Here is a 12,240-nt window from a genome sequence, read left to right on the forward strand (position 1 = left end):
CTGAGCTATCTGGGCGGAAAGGTCTCTGGGGCAGAAGCTATTCTATACTGACTGTGAGCGCGTGTATAAGCGCCTGAGTGTCTGCATGAGAAGCGTGGGGGCATGGGCCTTCCATGGGAGCATGGTAACAGGGGCTATGAATTACTTGCACGGAGACAGGCCGGCCCTTTGGCTCTGCAGCTGGGGAATGTTTACTGAAACTAGCAGGCAGGAATGTATCTTCGAGGAGCGGGACAGATAACTCGAAGGTTGTAGTCAGTCTTGGCAGGCAGCAGGCTGAGCTGAGCGTGGTGGGCCGCGCTGGAAGTAAGGCAGAGTTCACAGGTACGGGGGCAGCCTGGGCAGCCTGGGCAGCCTGGGCTGAGGCTTTCAGAATCAGAAGGAAGAAAAAGGCTCGATGGAAGGAATTCTGGGCCTACTTTGCCAGAGCTGAAAAACATGTAGAGTACACTACAAAAAGACGTTGGCATAGCATACTTAGGAACGGACTATTCAACCCATTCAGGGTGGGTCTGAAAGAGGACATGTTAACGTTGGACGCAAATGTATTTGCGTCTTCATAGCTGGCACAGGAGGGAAGTTACATGCACTTTAACTCGTACATGGAGACGGTGGGGTACACGATAGGGAACATAACTTGACTAAAAATTTATATTTCCTCATTCCCTCCTTGTTCCCTACGGACCCTTCATGATATATCGATCATCATAAATTGATCAGTTTGTTCTTGTAACATAATTTGTTCGTCTCTCTTCCGTTGTCTGTTTGAGAGAAAACTGGAATGTTCAATGCACGATGTGGCACACAGCCCACATATCGCCGGCCCACACTGTAGGCACAGGCAGCAGCTGAATACTATGACAAGGCCAAAGCCTAGGAAGGATAGGATCTTCCATCCCCAAGCGGACAACGTTGTCCAGAACCAACCGGACCAAGTCCAGGTGCCTGGATTCTGATGTATTAAACTTGCAATTTTGTGAAGACGTGTAATAGCTTTGTATACAGATGGCGCGTTTTCTGGAATGAAAACACAGCAACTTGACCCGATGACCTTACAGGCTCCACCTCTATCTGCCAAGATGACGTCAATAACAAGACGATTCTGAAGGACAACAACCCGCATGGCGGACTGTTCCTCTGTTAGGTTACCTAAGGCGGAGGCAGTTTCATGTACTACAGCTTCAAGGGTTCTAGTTAATCTACGTATTAATTTACTGTTTTGGACGGGGCCTAAAAAGAAAAAGAATCCTTTATTAAAATCGGTGTATTGTTCCCATGCCGTTTCTGTATAGTCGACAAGCGGGAGATCTCTTCGGAGTCTATTCTTTACTAGATTTGTGTTTCTGTGGTAATCAGGAGGGGCTAGAAAAACAGGTGGCAGAAGGAATGCAATGTAACAGGTACCATCCCAATCTGGAGGCAGACGTATGTATGCGGTATGACCACAAACAAAATAAGAATGACGGGTAGCTTTAAAGGATGATTTACCATGATCACTGAATTCGACCACAGTGGTACATTTACTATGACCTAAGTGTACTGAACCTTTCTTTCTGACACATAATTCACCAGTGACTGGTAATACTGACATAGCAGGCAGAGCTGGTGCAGCTTCGGATTCAACAGTAAGAATCATAAGGTTAATTGTGTAATTACTTAATCCATATACTTCATTTTCTAGATCAGTTCCTATTCTAATGGGGAGTCCCTCCTTATCAGGGTAACAGACGTTGAGCAGGACTAAGTTCAAGTTTCCCCAAACCCAGCTCCCGTCGAGAACAGCAATATCAGGATCTAAGGAATTAATTATTTTGAACCATGCACCACAGGAGCCGTTGTGAGTGAACGGGTACGGAAAGAGGGGCAGAGCTCCCTTGTAATTCTGGTAGGGAGGGAGTCGGCCACATATCCAGCAGTTTGTAGCGTTATTAGTCTGATGGGAGTGATGTAACATACTAATGAATGTGTTGTTGCGCAGCGCAAGTCTGTAAGAAAGTTCATGTGGAGGTAACTCGCTAAAAGAATGTTCAGCAGAAACATTGTAAGCAGATTGTTCACGCTTGAAAATAGGGCAATAGATTGGAAGAATTACACTTGCAACAATGATCAGAATACTTAGAAAAAACATAATTAATAATGTCACTATAAAGTGACTACGCAGTGATTTGCAGTATGTACGTTTCTTGAATTGTCTCTCTCTCTCTCTATCTCGATCTAGGGGATACATGTCAGAAACTATTTAACCGATTCACCTAGGGGAGGACTTAAACAATTAAACTGTCTGACTTGCTAGATCGAAGCTTGAGTCGGTACTCCTCTTGGGGAGTTTTCTCTCGTTCAGGTAATTTAAAGTCACTAGGTTTAATACAGTCTTTGGTGGGGGTGGGCGAGTCAAGGTCTGGTTTCAGTTCATTGCATAACTTAATATGACTCGTGTGGACCCACCCCTTTCTGCCCTCCAACTTCACAGCGGTCCTCGTAGTAAGAAGGACGGTCTTCGGCGCTTTCCAGCGGGGCTCCAGCGGGCTTTTCCTGTCAAAATTCCTCACTAGGACTATGTCGCCAGGACGGACATCATGTGGCTTTACATCAGTGTTGTCAGGAAATGCTGCGGCAACCTGTGAACGACATGATTGGAGTGCAGACATCAAGGAGGCAAGGTAATCTGTCAACATGTTACAATCAACATCGGTAATTTTCTTAGGAATGGGCGTCCCCCACATATTCGGTGGTCTGCCAAAGACCACTTCGTACGGGGATAGTCCTGATCTCGAATGTGCAACCATTCTCATATAGAACAGCGCAACTGGCAGGGCGACTATCCAGTCGACCCCTTTCTCCTGGCATATTTTAGCAAGGCGTATCTTAAGTGTCTGGTTATGCCTCTCTACAAGGCCTGCGGCTTCGGGATGTCGGACACAGTGGAATTTCCACTGATATCCTAGCAAAAGGGAGACATGCTTCATAAGTTCGGATGAGAACGGCTGTCCGTTATCTGAGTACACGACACGAGGCAGACCGTATCGTGGGAAGAATTCTCGAACCAGCTGCTTGGCAGTGGTCGGGGCAGTGTAATCTGAGACTGGGTAGGCTTCGGTCCAACGAGAGAGTGCACAAACAACTACGAGGACATATTTGAATCCTCGACAACGGTCCATCTGGATATAATCCATCTGGAGGACTTCAAAAGGGTGATCGGGAGGATGAAATCCACCTTGCTCTACGGGGACGCTTTTACCTGGATTGAACTGACAACAGATCATGCAAGTACGCACTTTCTGTTTTGCTGCTGCTCGTAAGTGTTTGTTGTACCAGAGATTCTGTAAACTGTCTAACATAGCTTTTTCTCCTAGATGTGCAGGACTATGTGCTGTATTTATCTTGATTTGAACCATGGAGTCGGGGAGGAACCATGTAGGTTTTCCCTTTGTGACCCATCCTTGATCTGTCTGGATCCCTCCTAGTTTGGTCCATTTCTTTATTTCATCTGAAGTGGCATGTGTCTGGATATCGATTACGTCTAGGGTGGGATCCCTGACTGACATACACTGAGTTGGTACTATTGTCTTTGTCACATCAGTAGTCTGGGTGTGAGTCAATGCTGTATGTTTCGCTGTCTGGTCTGCCAGGTCGTTACCCTGGGAAACAGAATCTGTAACCTTAGTATGTGCTTTACACTTCATGACTGATATGCCTGAGGGCAAATGTATTGCCTCTAATAATGCTTGAATGAGGGGACCGTGTTGAATCTTGGCACCATGAGAGGTCAAAAACCCTCTTTCTTGCCATAACATGCCGAAGTCGTGTACGACTCCGAACGCATAGCGGGAATCAGTGTATATGTTAACATTTCTGTTCTTGGCTAGAATACAAGCTCGGGTCAGAGCGATGAGCTCCGCTGCTTGAGCAGACAATGTGTCAATACGGTGTGTTTCTTTAACTTCAGTTTCAGTGGTCACTGCATATGCGGCCACTAATTCTCCTGTACTTGTTCTCATGCATGAACCGTCCACATAAAGTGTCAGGTCTGGATTTGTCAGTGGAACATCTGTTAGGTCTCGTCGAGGTTTTGTTACTGTATTAATGATCTCTATGCAATCATGCGGTGTTGGATCGGTCATAAGTGCAGGTAACAATGTTGCGGGGTTCAAGATGCTACAGTGTCTGATTTCTATGTGTGGCTGGAATAGTGTCAATTCATAACCTGTCAATCGTGCTTTGGTCAAGTGTTGAGTCTGGGTTCTGTTTAAAAGAACCTCTACAGAATGTGGAACTTGAACTGTTAATGGATGTCCTAAAACAATTGAATCACTCTGTCTGATTGCTAATGCTGTTGCTGCTACTGACTTTAAGCACGCAGGGAGTGCCTGGGCTACTGAATCCAATGTACTCGAAAAATAAGCGCAAGGCTTGTATGAACCTGCTTGGTCTTGAGTGAGGACAGACAGTGCTGTACCTTCACGTTCTGTAACAAAAAGTGTAAAAGGTTTGCTGTAACATGGTGTCGCTAGAACAGGTGCTTGACATAATGCTTTCTTTAATTCCTCAAAGGCTTGTGTATGTTCCTGAGTCCAGGGAAGGACAGTCGAAGTCGCTGCCTCCTGTGTTGTTAACTGAATGAGTGGTTTGGCTAGAAATGCATACTGAGGAATCCATTGTCTACAGTACGAGGTGAGGCCTATGAAGGCCCGCACTTCCTTTTGTGTCTGAGGCTGTGGCATATTTGCAATTAACTGAATGCGATCGGGAGTGAGCTGTCTCCCTACTTTGGACAGCAAGTGACCCAAGTACACAACTTGCTGAACACAGAATTGTAGCTTCGAAGGAGACACCTTGTGTCCCTTGTCGGCCAGAAAATGTAAAACTGTCAGTGATGCTTGTTCACATTCGGGCTCACTTCGTGCGGTGATCAGCAGATCATCAACGTATTGCAGTAAAACGGTGTTAACTGGCATTGTGATACAATCAAGTTGTCTTTTCAGTGCTTGGCTATAGATGCTGGGGCTTTCTGTGAATCCTTGAGGTGCGCGTGAAAATTTGAAACTGCGTCCATTTAAACTGAATCCGAAGAGATATTGGCTCTCTGGATCAATAGGTACGCTGAAGAAGGTGTTCTTGAGGTCAATTACAGTAAAGAACGTCGCTTCTGAATCAATAGCAGTCAATAAGGATGAGATGTCGGGAACCACAGGGTACTGTGGAATAATGCATTTATTCAGTTCTCTTAGATCAATCACCAGCCGATATACTGGCGGTGCATTGGGATCAGTACGTTTAAGAATCGGAATGATGGGTGAATTACAGATATTGGAGTCGGTCTCTACGACCACTCCCTGGGTAATGAGCTCTTCGATGATTTCCAGTAAAGCCACTACAGCATCGGGTGGTAACTTGTATTGTCTGATTCTGGGTAAAACTACACCTTGTTTGAGTGTAACACGGTATGGGGTAATGTGCATACAACCTACATCAGTTGGGCCTTTTGCCCACAGGTGATCTGGTACATTTTTCAATCTGACATCAAACTCACGTAACATATAATGACCCTTGAAATCCCGCAAAAAGAGTCTAACTCCCTCCGGGGAACAGCAGATCACGGCTCCTAGAGCCTTCAATGTTTTAATTCCTAACAGATTCTCTGGACATGATTTCGTAAGTAACAAGTCTGTAACACGTGATAATGGACCCACAGCCAGGGGAACTGGTTCTGATACCTCATTTACAATGGGTTGTCCTGAAAAACCAAGGGAAACATTCTGTGAGCCTGAGAGGGGTGCCCCTGGAACTTCCTCATGACTGATTGTGGTGCGACTTGCCCCTGTGTCAATTAAAAACTTTCTGTATTTTCCCAATACTTGACTGTGTACATAAGGACCCTCTTGATCTACAGGAATCTCAATAAGAGGCAAGCCACCCTCCCTCTCTAGGCTGTTTCATGTATATCGTGGATAATCGGGGTAAGCGGACTGGGCATACTGGTACATCTGTTGTGAAACTTGCTGTGCTGCGGCAATGGGCTGTGGCTGTGATACCGCTACTGTCTGTGCTGTAGGAGATGAAGCATGCGTAGGCTGTGTATTCTGCATGGGCTGCATATTCTGTGAAGACTGATGCTGATTATGGTCTTGTCTAGGCGGATGCGGTCTTTCTTTAGTTTTACCTGTCGCTATGTTATGTTTCAGAACTGGGCATTCATGTACGTAGTGACCTGGCTGCTTACAATAGTTGCATGTCCCTTTAACGGGAGCTGCGGTGTGACCTGTCTGGGTCGTACCCTTTCTGTGGCCATCGGTTGGGACCGATTGGGCTACTAGCATTTTCATTTTCGTGTCTTTCATACGTTTTTGTTCCTGATCCTGCTCTTCTCTAATTCTGTTCTGATGATATTGTAACATTTGTAACATCTGGGATGGCGTATTGGCTTGCCATGTACTCTCGACCTTGTATACACGGTTTTTAACTGCTAACAGGGAATTTTCGACTAACTTTGATACAAAAAGATGCGGGTACGACTCGCTACTTGGTTTAAGACCACTATTAATAATGAAACATTTCTCGAATCTTGAATAGAAGTCACTAGTATCTTCGTCGGGTTTCTGTTTACAGGCTGATATTGCATCCCAGTCTTCCTTTCTAGTTGTCAATAATCTTGGCAGAACCTGTACTATCAGACCTGGTAAGGCTTTAGTTTTCTCCCCAAGGCCTACCCCTGGGACCCGTTTGTTCTCTTCGTCTTCTATTTCTGTCCATACAATCTTTTTCTCTCCCACCTCCCATTCTTTTTCTTTTAGTTTCTCGTAAATGCCCGTGGGCAGCAGTACTTTTAACATTTTCGTGATATCTTCGTACGTATAATCCCCCATCAGTAACATGTCTTTAAGCTCTCTATGAAAACCTGCAGGGTCTTTATCATGGCACGGGACTAGTTTCTTCATTTCTAACAGTTCTAACTTAGTCAGAGGCGTGTGTACATACACTCGTTTCAAGTTATGATCGTCACCCATAACTGGGTGCACTTCTCGTAAGGGGTTCTGACTTTCAATGCCATGCCGACGTTCCATATGATACATTTTTCTTTCTGGGGGCGGGGCGGGGACATATTCGGAGCTTATGAAAGTGTCATATCTATGGCGTTGTTCTAGAATTATTTGAATTAATTTGGTACTTAAACCTCTCCATCTGTCCATGAGTAGTTCTTCTAATGTTTCGGGTAAGGGACCTGGATCAGAATGTTGATTTCTGTATTTCGTGAGAAGGTGCTGAATCATGTATACACCTGCTAATTTCTGCTCGTCTGGGGAAAGGTTCAGGAATGTCTGTGCTACGGTGTCATCATTGTATATATCTGCGTTTTCAGTCCATAATATGGCTGACCGGGCTAGTTCTTGTTCATCCATAGAATTTAGTACATGGTACCCTACTCGATCTCGAAGCCTTTTATCAGTCTCCTGGAACTGATGTTCAGCAGAATTTGGGTTTGTCAAGGCAGAGAAAAGAACTTTCTTGCTTTCTGGACGAAGGCCTTTCCTAAGGTAAGTTCCCTTACCTACATACGCTATAGTGTCTGTAGTCTTTTCTGGTTCTTCAGGTTCTTCTTCCCCCTCGGAGGAAGCCTTTTCTTTCTCTTCTTTGTGTACCTCTAATACTGCTTTTCTTATTTTCTTGTACATACTGGCTATGCAAGTCCCCTTGTCGTGTTTTCCTTCAGATATATTTTGACCCCACCTGTTGAGTGCATCTAATTCACCCTGATCTGTCTCAGGCCTGTCTCGTTCTCTTATTAGGCAATTTATGAAAAAACGTAATATCTGTCCTTGAACGTCAACTTTCAGATGCTCCATGGCATCCTTAATACTGTCGGGGTCTTTCCCAGTCTGAATAAACTGATATATTCTATCTAGGTGCTCGTTCATTCCTGGAAACATCAGCAGGAAATCAGTAGCAGATCGTAACCGTAGTGATGCCATTATCATTCTATCGTCTTTGCCGGGTACTGGATCATATCTGCAAACTGTAAGTTGTCCCTTGAATATATCGAGACGGGGTGATTTGTACGTGTAGGGACTCTGCAAGTCCCCGAGCTGTAACCTGCGTGTTAATGGCGGGGTCTGGGGACCCCCCATCGCACCTCCTGAGGCGGAAGCTTGGACATTATCTCTCTGTGGAGTCTGTATCTGTACTTGAATTTGTCCTTTTGTAGGGTCAGGTAAACGTGGCTTTGGTAGATTAACTTTAGGTATGGGAGGCGGTGGAGGGGGTGGAACAGGCGGAATCTGATCTTGGGGCGGGTTACCACCCCCGTCCCTGTCGTTAGGCAGGGCGCGGACAGGCAGATTGGTGTAAGCGGGTGCTACATCCTCTAGATAGGAATTCAGGAATATGTCTTTAGTAGTCTTGTGAGTTACTTTAGTTGGAACCAATGGTGACGGTAGATTTTTCGGTATTTCTGAAATGGCCTCAGGCGAACCCTCGGCCGCGAGATACATACCGTTTACGAGGTTATTTCGTGCACGGTCTATCTGTTCTGACTTTACTCGGATCCCCTCAGTAATTAGTTCGTTTTCTTGGGCTTTCTCTGATTCTTTAAGTCTGTCCTCTCTACGTAGTTCTTTTTCAGCACGCTTACGGGATTCCTTACGCCAAAACTCTATGGCATCTTTCTGAGATTGTCTGGCTTTCTTTTTCCATAATGCTTCCTCTACCTTCATGATGCACTCGGCATCCCATGTTCCAGTAACTGGCCATCTGTGTCTCTCGTCTAGATGTTTAGTATAGTCGGCCCATAAATCTAGATACACTATGGCATCTATGCCATGCTTGTGGTACATAAAGTTTCCAGGAGTATCCTTAGGGGGGATAGGAATTTCTTCCTCTAGTATCCCTTTCCTAGTTCCTATCTGCTATAACTTATTGAAAAACGGCATCTTGTTTACTCAGTACTGAACGCTCAATCCTTGCTACTTAATACTAGGTACAGCTAGTTATACAAGAACACAATAATGCACATAAAAACAGTCACACTCATACCACGACATTAATCACAAAAAAAGACATTTGCGACATATACGACTACCCCCTATATCAGATGTACTGCTAAACAGCACAGATACACTGCTGAAAACAGTGCAAGAACTTGAATCATCGGATGTACTGCTAAACAGTACAGATACACTGCCTAAAACAGTGCAGACCGGACTTGTGTACCCAAACCCGTCTAGATACGTCCCAGCAATGGTACTCACCGGGAAGCACGGAAAACAGAAGGCCTCGGAAAACTCGACTGGACTGGACTGGACCGGACTCGACTCGACTCGACACGTGGATACTTCGGAAAACTGGTGGGCCTCTTGACACCTCGGACCTTGCTTCTTTCGGCTAGACTCTGGTCGGGATCCTCCGCACTCCTCACCGCCTCGTCTGGGTACTGATCGCAATCTTCGTCACCTCCGTGGGCCAGAGGGAGATACAGGAAATCCTGCCGGTACGCGTAGTTTCCTTCTAACTGATGGCAGGGGACAGAGCTTGCAACGCACCAACCGGCGCGTGAGGTGGGGGAGGGGTCCCTATTCGGGCGCCAAAATGTCGTAAATATTTAATTTACTATCTTAATTTCTATGCAGGCAAGTACTTAATCAATAATAACTCAATCGGAAAGAAAGAAAACAGAGTCCGTGGTGTTAGAGTTCTTAAGGTTTTTATTCCTTAAAAAGGAATTATTCCGGAATAGGATATCATGTTCCTGCAACCACACGGGGTTCAGGAAGGGATAGAGCGAAGTTTTATTGACAATACATAGCTTATATACTTAATATACATCATAGAAAGCAATGTAGTAGGCGTAACAGCTGAGAGTAGACAAGATAACAGCATCCACGTGTTACTAGTACGTAATCAGAAGGCGTGGACTAGGCGTAACTGGAGGGGTGTTCTAGAAACGTCACAGGTAGGTGTCACATGTGGGTGGCACTAAAACAGAAATGTTGCAATGTCAGCAGAAATCAGAAACTTGGATGCGCGCGCAGCTGCATGACGTGTGATTGGCGTGAAACTGGAGAGTGCAGGGGGCTTGACATTTACACTGACGGAAAGAGACAGAAGTCAGGCATGTCAGATCAACTTGTGCTTCTATCATATCTGATATCTGATGTTTAGGAACTGAGCTATCTGGGCGGAAAGGTCTCTGGGGCAGAAGCTATTCTATACTGACTGTGAGCGCGTGTATAAGCGCCTGAGTGTCTGCATGAGAAGCATGGGGGCATGGGCCTTCCATGGGAGCATGGTAACAGGGGCTATGAATTACTTGCACGGAGACAGGCCGGCCCTTTGGCTCTGCAGCTGGGGAATGTTTACTGAAACTAGCAGGCAGGAATGTATCTTCGAGGAGCGGGACAGATAACTCGAAGGTTGTAGTCAGTCTTGGCAGGCAGCAGGCTGAGCTGAGCGTGGTGGGCCGCGCTGGAAGTAAGGCAGAGTTCACAGGTACGGGGGCAGCCTGGGCAGCCTGGGCAGCCTGGGCTGAGGCTTTCAGAATCAGAAGGAAGAAAAAGGCTAGATGGCAGGAATTCTGGGCCTACTTTGCCAGAGCTGAAAAACATGTAGAGTACACTACAAAAAGACGTTGGCATAGCATACTTAGGAACGGACTATTCAACCCATTCAGGGTGGGTCTGAAAGAGGACATGTTAACGTTGGACGCAAATGTATTTGCGTCTTCATAGCTGGCACAGGAGGGAAGTTACATGCACTTTAACTCGTACATGGAGACGGTGGGGTACACGATAGGGAACATAACTTGACCAAAAATGTATATTTCCTCAGCACAGTGAGGGGTTCCTTTAATGAAAGAGCAAAAGTAAACAGCAGAGTTTCCAGGGGTGTTGTATGTGCCTGATTGTATCGCGTGACCCCTTAGTTTGACAAGAACTGCGGTCTTGCGATGCTGGCTTCTAACTGCGGGGTTGGACTGACGGGCCTCTGATTGGCTGAGCTCGCTGTCAGTCTGCACACACTGGAGACACGCCCGAGAGCTGGGAACAAAGGACTGACCCAATCGATTTCGATGCCAGTAACCCGGTCAGAGGCTCACAACGACGCACTCCCTGGAGACCCCTCTATTAAATAAACCCCCCCCTCCATCTCTGGCCCAAACACCGCCCCGTCACAGGTCCCTCCGCAACCCACCCTAGTCTCAGGCTGCAGCTGATAATCACGGCGCTCACCCGGTGCATCAAACTCTTTGCCTGAACACTTTGCAAAACCACCCCCGGGGGTGTTTCTCACCGCACGCCCACTACAGCCCTGCCGGTAGAGGCTCGGAATGGCGTGCTGAGGGCGTGCGGGGGGAAGACGCCTGCGGGCAGCCGACTCTCTTGGAGGGCAACACGCCATATCCGGACACAGCCTTCGCCAGTGGCGATTGGTAGGTATAGGGCCGAAGAGGAGGGGCAAAGGCGGTGTCACTCTGACACCCGCTGCAGGGGGAGGTTGTGTGATCCACAGGGACACCCGGAGCACGGAAGGTAACTCGGTTTAGGTTTTGAAGAGTGAGGTGAGGTGCTACGTCACAGAAAGCATCCACCACAGCTGCATGAAGTGGCTGAATAAGGCTGTTACTTTTCCACTTTTCCAAAACACCAGCACTTTTCCCCAAGAGCTGACTTAAACACGTTCCCGCCCAACGCAGCGTATTACTAGTGCTCTCCCCGCTGTGCTACACACCCCCTTCTACGCGCATTACTAGTGGGCTCCCCTATATGCTTGTGGTGAAGTCCCGCCTGTCCCAGATGTGCTGCTCAGTGGCATGCCCCGCCGCCACACTACTGTACTGGGTGGATGCAGGTTGACCCCTAAGCAGATGTGCTGCTTGCATCAGAGCCTCAGCTGTGTCGCATCCCGGGGAGCCCCTGTGTGGGTGTGGCTCTGTGTGTGTGGCTCTGTATGTGTGTGACTCTGTGTGTGTGTGGCTCTGTGTGTGTGTGTGGCTCTGTGTGTGTGTGTGTGCGTGTGTCTCTGTGTGTGTGTGTGTGTGTGTGTGTGGCTCTGTGTGTGTGTGGCTGTGTGGCTGTGTGGCTCTGTGTGTGGCTCTGTGGGTGGCTCTGTGTGTGTGTGTGGCTCTGTGTATGTGTGTGGCTCTGTGTCTGTGTGTGGCTCTGTGTGTATGTGTGTGTGTGTGTGGTAAGTCTTGCATTTGCAAGAGATTAAGCTATTCGCATTGTAAATGACACTGCCATTTATTTATCT

The sequence above is a fragment of the Lissotriton vulgaris genome, chromosome 2_1, assembly GCF_964263255.1.
Source record: "Lissotriton vulgaris chromosome 2_1, aLisVul1.2, whole genome shotgun sequence".
Taxonomy (NCBI): Eukaryota; Metazoa; Chordata; class Amphibia; order Caudata; family Salamandridae; genus Lissotriton; species Lissotriton vulgaris.